This window comes from Mustela nivalis (assembly GCF_964662115.1).
Source record: "Mustela nivalis genome assembly, chromosome: X".
NCBI classification, from domain to species: domain Eukaryota; kingdom Metazoa; phylum Chordata; class Mammalia; order Carnivora; family Mustelidae; genus Mustela; species Mustela nivalis.
This window is the reverse complement of record NC_139040.1, coordinates 29,329,658-29,338,945: the sequence shown is the minus strand read 5'-3', so window position 1 is coordinate 29,338,945 and position 9,288 is coordinate 29,329,658. Positions and strand designations below refer to the sequence as shown.

Here is a 9,288-nt window from a genome sequence, read left to right as displayed (position 1 = left end):
AAGTGAAACCATATGATAATTGACTCTCTCTGCTTATTTCACTCAGCATAATCTCTTCCAGTCCCGTCCATGTTGCTACAAAAGTTGGGTATTCGTCCTTTCTGATGGAGGCATACTACTCCATAGTGTATATGGACCACATCTTCCTTATCCATTCATCTGTTGAAGGGCTGAACTGCACTCATTTTCTTCACAGAGACAGTTTGAAGGACACCTACAGGCCAACTGCAGAGGTACTAAGGAGAAGGACCCAGCTGGATAGAGGGGAGAGAGCGGGGGGTCAGGAAACGTGTCTCTGCGAAGGTGGAAAGTAGGCTGAGACCCGAAGGTTGAATGGGAGTTTCACCAAGTGAAGAGGGAGAACATTCCCTATGGGGGGATAGCATGCGCAAAGGCCCTGAGGCAGGGTGGAGCTTGGGGCTCCGGGAGACGAAGAGGCCAGGGTGGCTGGATCCAGCTTAGAGTGAAGAGGGGGTAGGAGCCGTGCCATGCTTCTTTGGGGCCCTTTTAAGACTTGACCCCACAAGGAGTGTGAAGTGGTGGAAAAGGGGAGTGGTGTGCTGAGCAGTACCTGTGTTTCCTAAAGCTACCTGTGGCTGGCTGCCATGCTTCTAAGACAGGATTTCTCAGACTCATCACTATTGACATTTGGGGTCAGACAATTCTTTGCTTCTTTGTGGAGGAATGCCCGGTGCATTGAAGGATGGTTTTTTATGTTTCTGTCTTAAAGATTTTATTTATTTATTAGAGAGAGAGAGAGAGGAGAGAAAACATGGGGGGGGGGTGCAGATGGAAAGGGAGAAACCAATTCCCTGCCAGGGAAGGAGCCCGATGTGGGGCTCCATCCCAGGACTCCAAGGCCGTGACCCGAGCTGAAGGCAGACACCTCACCAACTGAGCCACCCATGCGCCCCATATGGAAGGATGTTTAGCGGCATCCTGGGCCTCTACCCACGACCTGTCAGTGGCACCTTCCTTCCCACTGTCGTAAGCCAAGACGTCAGACATTGTCAAATGTCCCCTGGGAGGGGCAGGGAGGGCTGCAAGCCACAGAATTGCTCCCAGTGAAGAATAACTGTCAAACCATTTATTTCGGTCAGGCCAGTCGGTTCTCCTAGATGAGGGTCTGCCACCATCCCTCCCTCTTTTCCAGATCTGCACAGACGAGGGACACAGGCACATTAACAGCTGCATGCGGTGCTCACCGCAGTACTCTTTCAGGCCACACTGGGCTCTGGCTGCCCAAACACTCCTCAGGGTTTTGCACGGGCAGGGGCTGGACATTCATGTCCCTGGCCTAGAAGAGGTCCGGTGAAGTGTTAACAGTTAACATTTCACTCTGTCCAATCCGGTTCTCATTGCCGTTCCTGCTAACAGCAGCTAGCACGGAGTGCTAGCTAGCACTCAAAATTTAAGTGCTAGACTGGCAGGAATGAGAGTTGCAGAACCTTCTCGAACCGGTACAATGGGAGAACACTCGGTACAACAGATCTTATATAGACATTTTCAGTCCTTACAAACCCAACATAGGAATGATTTTGGCTAAGTCTCTCTCTCTCTTTTTTTTTTTTTTTAAGATTTTATTTATTTATTTGACAGAGAGAGAGAGAGAGATCACAAGTAGGCAGAGAGTCAGGCAGAGAGAGAGAAAGAAGCAGGCTCCCCATTGAGCAAAGAGCCTGGTGTGGGACTTGATCCCAGGACACTGAGATCATGACCTGAGCCGAAGGCAGCGGCTTAATCCACTGAGCCACGCAGGCGCCCCTAAGTCTCTCTCTTTTTATTTTATTAAAGGTTTTATTTATTTATTTGACAGAGAGAGAGAGAGAGAGACGGTGAGAGGGGGAATACAAGAGGGGGAAGCAGGAGAGGGAGAAGCAGGCTTCCCGCCAAGCAGGGAGCCCGATGCGGGACTCGATCCCAGACCCTGAGATCATGACCCGAGCCCAGGGAAGACACTTCACTGAGCCACCCAGGCGCCCCTGGGTAAGGCTCTTAGGAGGTCAAGTTTGCACAGCTGACCCAGGGAGGGAGCTGGGTGCAGGACCCAGGACTGTCACTCCCATGTTGCCCTTGAGGGGTTCACGTACTCCAAATCAGAATCCTGGAACTGGAAGGGAAGTGGCATCGATCTAGAGGCGGACACCGAGCCCTGATCTGACTTCTCCCTTGACCATCTGCCCCCTCACTAACGGGCTCTTTTCCTTAGCTTTACCCAGCACTGTCACTCACATCGGCGGGGGACGGATGCACCCGGAAACTTCAATTCTGCTCACTCCCCAGCCCTCTTGCTTTCTTGAGGCTTACAGCCAGCAAAGGAAGGGGTAGGCAGCAGCAACGCTGGGTCAACCCCACAAAATTCGAGCGCCCTACCTCTTGCGGTTTGTCAGTGTGGATCTTAAATGTCTCAAGCTCCCAGTATTCCTCCTCAGGAGCCGATCTCATCCCTCCCATCTGGGAAATGGAACACGGGCAGGTGGACGAGCTAGGGAGAGGCTGCGGGAACCAGAGCCACCTCCCAGGCTCAACAGTAACCCGTTTTGCACAAGCAGCCCACCCTCCTGTCCACACCGTTTCCCCCTCTCATTTCCAACACTAGCTACGTAAGGTCCGTAGGGAAGCTCCCTCCGCATCAGTGCCAACTTTGCCCTGTCCTAGCCTCCTCTGAAGAGTGAGGCGAAAGTATTTTTTTTAAAGATTTTATTTATTTATTTGACAGACAGAGATCACAAGTTTGCAGAGAGGCAGGCAGAGAGAGAGAGGAGGAAGCAGGCTCCCTGCTGAGCAGAGAGCGCTGATGTGGGGCTCGATCCTAGGACCCTGGAATCATGACCTGAGCCGAAGGCAGAGGCTTTAACCCACTGCGCCACCCAGGCACCCTGAGGCGAAGGTATTTTTAATATTCCAAAACATCACATGCACGACTGCTGATCAGACCAAGACCCTCCACTTTGGCCCTGTGGACACTTGTTGCAGGCTGACGCTTACTGCCATCCACACAGCCACAACTCCCAGGTTCCTAGGTTGGTGAGTTGGTATACTGTAGCTCACTCTTCCAATTTCTGGTCATCACTGGTCCTTAAGGGTTATGGTCATCAGAGCCTGCTAACAGGGTGCTAGGCTGGGGAGCCCTGTGCCATGCCACGCCTACCACTCCTTGCCTCCACTACGGGGTCCCTACAAACCAGATATAGGATTGCCCCCAAACTTGATTCCCCACTTTCTCTTGCTATAGTTTCACCTTCATTCCACACATAATTAGGAAACTTTGTTTCCCTTCCCACCTTTCCCAGATGTTTGTTCTGGCTTCCGTAGTGGTCTGTTACCAGCCTGACATACAGGGCTCTATCTACCAGCTTCTCCCAGGTACCTAGAACAGTGCTTGACACATAAACGCCCAGTATCTAGATATAGTAAATGTCAAAATGGTCTTTGGATTTCTCTCAACCATTTAAAGATGCAGAAATTTAGTTCACAGGCTCTGCAAGACCAGACAGACCAGTTTGATAACCCCCATTCAGAGGATTCCTACTTGCTTTGAAGACCCGAAGGGGTGCCTGGGTGGCCCGGTTGTGGGGCATCTGCCTTTGGCTGGAGTCATGATCCTGAGGTCCTGGAATTGAGCCCTGCGCCGGGCTCCCTGCTCGGCGGGAAGCCTGCTTCTCCCTCTCTGACTCCCTCTGCTTCTGTTCCCTCTCTCGCTGTCTATGTCAAATAAATAAATAAAATCTAAAAAAAAAAGACTAGCATTAGTCCACCCCTCGGTCCCGGCATGTGGGGTGACATGTCCCCAGCCCACCAGCCGCACACTCGCTCCCTGCTCTCTGCGGTCACAAGGGGTGGCCAGGCCTCAGCATGAACCACTGCCACTGGCTAGGGCCGGGCAGCGGCTGCCTGGGCTCCATGGAGGTGAAGGGCAAGTCTGGAGCTGAATTTCATCAGTTTTCACTGGAAAGATAAAAAAAAAAACACCTGGAGAATTTGAGTTTTACAGGTTACTGCAACATTTTCATAAGATACCCAATGTTAGGGATGCCTGGGTGGCTCAGTTGGTTAAGCTGCTGCCTTCGGCTCAGGTCATGATCCCAGGGTCCTGGGATCGAGTCCCTCATCAGGCTCCTTGCTTGGCAGGGAGCCTGCTTCTCTCTCCACCTCTGCCTGCTTCTCTGCCTGCTTGTGCACTTGAGTTCTCTCTCTCTCTCTCTCTCTGACAAATAAATAAATAAAGTCTTAAACTCTTTTGGAAAAAAAAGATACCCAATGTTGACGTTTTAGTAGGCTGCACAGACATCCATGGAGACTTATTACCTAGAAATAATGATGATAATTATCACAAAACTGTCTCAATGGCCAATTCACTGCTCAGGATTTTTATACAAAAATATTAAGAAGTAGACTACAGTGCCTTTGACACAGGCAAACTAATAAAGAATAATGTGGTTTTTGTTTTTTATGATTTTATTTATGTATTTGTCAGAAAGAGAGCATGCACACAAGCGCGGGGGACAGCAGGCAGAGGGAGAAGCAGGCTCCCTGCTGAGCAAGGAGCCCGGTGTGGGACTTGATCCCAGGACCCTGAGATCAGGGCCCAGGCCAAAGGCAGCTGCTTAACCAACTGAGCCACCCAGGCGTCCTGATGAATAATGTTTTAACCAATCTACTGCATCCTGACAACCACAGAAAAAAACCACATATAGTCATTGGTATGCCCCAAGACTTCAGACCTGTGTCTTCTATTACAGGTGTGGATATTCTCCAAGAAACACATTGTAGGGTTCGTCTTTACAAACAGGGCACTGAGAAGCCCTTGGGATTCTACATCCGGATGGCTCCAGTGTCACGGTCGCATGGCATGGCTTAGAGAAGGTCCCAGGGATCTTTAATATCCAGACTACATCTGGCTCAAAGCACAAGACTATTAGCTGTTGGGCACCTGGGTGGCTCAGAGGGTTAAGCCTCTGCCTTCGGCTCAGGTCATGATCTCAGGATCTTGGGATCGAGCCCCACATCGGGCTCTCTGCTCAGCAGGGAGCCTGCCTCTCTGCCTACTTGTGATCTTGGTCTATCAAATAAATAAATAAAATCTTTTTAAAAAAAAAAGACTATTAGCTGTTAATGATGAAGTTTTAGAAGTTAACAGCATAGGGACGCCTGGGTGGCTCAGTTGGTTGAGCCACTGCCTTCGGCTCAGGTCATGATTCCAGGGTCCTGGGATCGAGTCCCACGTCGGGCTCCTTGCTTGGCGGGGAGCCTGCTTCTCTCGTCGCTGCCTCTGCCTGCCTCTCTGCCTGCTTGTGTGTACTCTCTCTCTCTATCTCTGGCAAATAAATAAAATCTTTAAAAAAAAAAAAAGAAGTTAACAGCATAGAAGTTTCAGGCTAGAGTCTTGATCAAGTAACAGACATGATGATTGCCAACAGCCACAACCTCGTCATACCCGTGAGACCCGCAAATGAGAGGAATACTGTTGTTCAGAACAGTCAGACTTCGGCAGCTCTGGCCCATCCACAGAGAACAGCCTCCTGGGCTACCCCAGCAGGCAGAACCGAGCTTTGAGCCCGAGGATGGGGACAGTGATGAGGATGACATTATTGAAGGTAACAGAGTGCTGCAGCAGATTCCTAAAGCGGTTCCTAATACTGAGAGCCTCAAATAATTAACATAAACAGAACTTAATTCTGAGTCTGGACAGAATGGTTTTATCCCTTCTAATGAAGTGAGCTTAGCACCTGTAGCAAGTGGCAGAAATACAAAAACACATGCTCCAGATCAAAAACTCTCAGAAGATGGAACGATCATAACACTATAAAACCTTTGTCCGAATGTCCTTGGAGTAAAGATGCTGCAGGGACTTGTAAATCAGGCTAGTTTAAAGCATATGTACCTCTGAACCAGAGACCTCCAGTAGGCATGAGAAAAATAAAATCGCAAGCTTAAAATGTTACTAAAGCAGTAGTTTGATCATTGTTAATATAAACTTTGGTTTGTCAGAGGTTTGTCTTAAAGGGGCCTTTGCTCATGAAATTATGTGCTTTTGCTATTTGTCTCTGCAGAACTGGATGTCAGAGCACTTTCTCAGAACTGAGAGGACCAGATCTTTTCTGTTCCATGTGGTTGCCATTGCCATATTTAACCAGCTGTGTGGAGCCCAGTTAGCGTTCCCTTTACCTTTTTTTTTTAAAGATTTTATTTATTTATTTGACAGAGAGATCTTGATCACAAGTAGGCAGAGAGAGAGAGGAAGCAGGCTCTCCGCTGAGCAGAAAGCCCAATGCGGGGCTCGATCCCGGGACCGAGATCATGACCTGAGCTGAAGGCAGAGGCTTTAACGCACTGAGCCACCCAGGCGCCCCATACTGATTTTTTTTTTTTTTAATTCTAATGTGAAGAAGACTGATTCTGTCTTTCGGTAGCTTGGGGACCTCAGATCCTATGTTCCCTGTATTTTATGTTTCTTTTTAATGTTGTTCCTCTGTGCTCATTGATAGAAGTAATTTTTTCAAATGCTTTTTTTCCCTCTAGTATCTAATAAGTCAAACCGACTGCCTGTTTGGGGAAGTTGCTTCCTATGTCATCAAGCACTGAAGCCAGGTTCCTGAATTAAGAAACTCTAACAGCCATTCAAGTTCAAAGCTTGTCATCCTACAGCTTTCCATTTCTTCACATTAGTCTCATTCCATGTGCGTATAACTTCATGTTGCAAAAAGCAGTTCTGTAACTGGTAGTATATGGGGCTCCCTTAATTTCTCACCCTCAATTTCCCTATCACTGGAAACCATTCCTTTTGTTGCTGGTGTGTGTTTTGTTGGTGTGCTTTTATACTCTCATGTATTTGAGCAGTAGGCATCATTCTGGATTTTAAAATGCACCCAAATTAAGAAATTTTTACACGCAGGACAACTTCAGTGCTTTTTTATACGAGATACTTGATTTTTTCCTTAATGGGATTTCTAGGAACCCTGCCTACACTTAAAAAATAATTATATATATTCACCTTGGACAGGTAGAGTTTATTGCTATTAATTTTATGAGGCTATTTATTACTTTCCAATGCATCCACTTAGAACAAGTGAAGGGTAAGGCTGCTAACTTCCATTCCTCACCCAATTTCCCTGTACGACAGGCCTGTATACAGAAACCTGGGACCGTGTAAAGTATTAAGTTGCCTGTGGCTTATGGTTACTTCTCTAGGAGTTACTCATTTTATGGTAGGGCTAGAATGGGTACCTTTTTAACAGGTGCATGCAATGGAATTGGTTATTTTCTCTCCATGGTAAAGATCAAGAAGTCTTGGACTGAAAGGTCACTTGACTCAGAATACCTATTTTGTTCACATTACCATAGACAGATTATCACTGAACTATTAACTGCACATTATGTAATGCAATGTAACTTTTTGTTGAATTTACCCGAGTTCTTCCACTCCTACACCACCATTTGTTCATGGCATTCCAGCTTTATTCTGTGAGGTATAGGAATTTGACTCTACATCGGCAAAATGTGAACATGTAGCTCAAATTTCATTTGTTGGTGCAGAGGCTCGACGTTTTGAGTAAAAATCCTTTCACATACTTTTTTTAAAGATTTCATTTATTTGGGGAGGCTGGGTGGCTCAGTGGGTTAAGCCTCTGCCTTCAGCTCGGGTCATGATCCCAGGGTCCTGGGATGGAGCCTGGCATTGGGCTCTCTGCTCAGTGGGGAGCCTGCCTCCCCTGCTCTCTCTGCCTGCTTGTGATCTCTGTCAAATAAATAAAATCTTAAAAAAAAAAAGATTTCATTTATTTGAGAATGAAAGAGCGAGCGAACATAGGGTTAAGATCAGAGGGAGAAGCAGACTCCCCGCCGAGCAGGGAGATGATCCTGGGACTCCAGGACCATGACCTGAGCCAAAGGCAGTCGCTCAACCAATCGAGCCACCCAGGTGCCCATTGTACTTTTCTTTTTTTAAACCAAGTTTTAATATCTGAACTTTTCTCTTGGGGTAAAAATACTTCAGGGTTTGACTTTTTGTTCAAATTTTAACTATACAGACTTGTCTTGTATGTATGCATGAAAATGGAAATCAAAGCTGCTAGTGCTTTTTAATTATCCTAAGGGTGTGTATCATGGTGTTTAAACTAGATTTCTCATTTAAATGATTGGTGAAATAATTACTAGTTGTACTGTAAAACCAACAGATCTTGGCTCTACATAATGTCGGTTCATTGGTAGTCTGAATTAATTATTTCAAGTGTACCTTAACAGAAGTATCAGTGGATTCAACATAGAATTTTATAGTATAAAAGACAAGCCTAACTGAATTTTGTTCTGTATCTTGAGTAAATTTATATTGTTCTCATGAGCTATCAACAAAATATATGCACTTTTGTGAACTATGAATGATGCTTTATGTTTCAACTATCAAATGTATTTTACTACAGTTTTATTATAAAAATATGTTCATCATCAGGGCACCTGGGTGGCTCAGTGGGTTAAAGCCTCTGCCTTCAGCTCAGGTTGTGATCCCAGGGTTCTGGGATTGAGCCCTGTGTTGGGCTCTCTGCTTGGCAGGGAGCCCGTTTTCCCCTCTTTCTGTGCCTGCCTCTCTGCCTATTTGTGATCTCTGTCAAATAAAATCTTGAAAAAATGTTCAGGGGTACCTGGGTGGCTCAGTGGGTTAATGCCTCTGCCTTTGGCTCAGGTCAGGATCCCAGGGTCCTGGGATCAAGCCCTACATCAGGCTCTCTGCTGAGTGGGGAGCCTGCTTCTTCCTCTCTCTCTCTGCCTACTTGTGATCTGTCAAATAAATAAATAAAACTTCTTTTTAAAAAGTTCATTATCACCAAATGAACTTTGATTTTAAAAATCCAATTAGCTTTGTTTATTATGTTCTACAGTTATAGACTTGTATCACTTCTCAGTCTTTTGGCTAAGACCAAGTATACAAATACAGACTTGTAAAAGAAAACTGGCATAGAGCAGCAGATAAAGATGCTATTTAAAAATGCACTATACCGGGATGCCTGGGTGGCTTAGAGGGTTGGGGCCTCTGCCTTTGGCTCGGGTTGTGGTCCTGGGGTCCTGGGATTGAGCCCTACAGGGAGCCTGTTTCCTGTCTCTGCCTGCCTCTCTGCCCACTTGTGGTCTCTGTCAAATAAATAAATAAAATCTTAAAAAAAAATTAAAAAAGAATGTGCTACACCCACAGGTATGACGATGACACATATATTGACTTCCCACGAGGTGTAAGAGCCATTAGCCATATGGGGCTTCTTAATTAAAATTAAATAAAAATTCAAAAATCAGTTC

General features: G+C 46.4%; 1 pseudogene across 1 annotated transcript; it reads left to right on the top strand.

Moving 5' to 3' along the window:
• The first annotated feature begins 3,739 nt into the window (after positions 1-3,739).
• Positions 3,740-6,119, top strand: LOC309856276 (partitioning defective 6 homolog beta-like; annotated as a pseudogene). Its single transcript has 5 exons — positions 3,740-4,016; positions 4,254-4,436; positions 4,643-4,937; positions 5,110-5,155; positions 5,364-6,119. The product of its transcript is annotated as a partitioning defective 6 homolog beta-like (transcript).
• Positions 6,120-9,288: the final 3,169 nt, after the last annotated feature.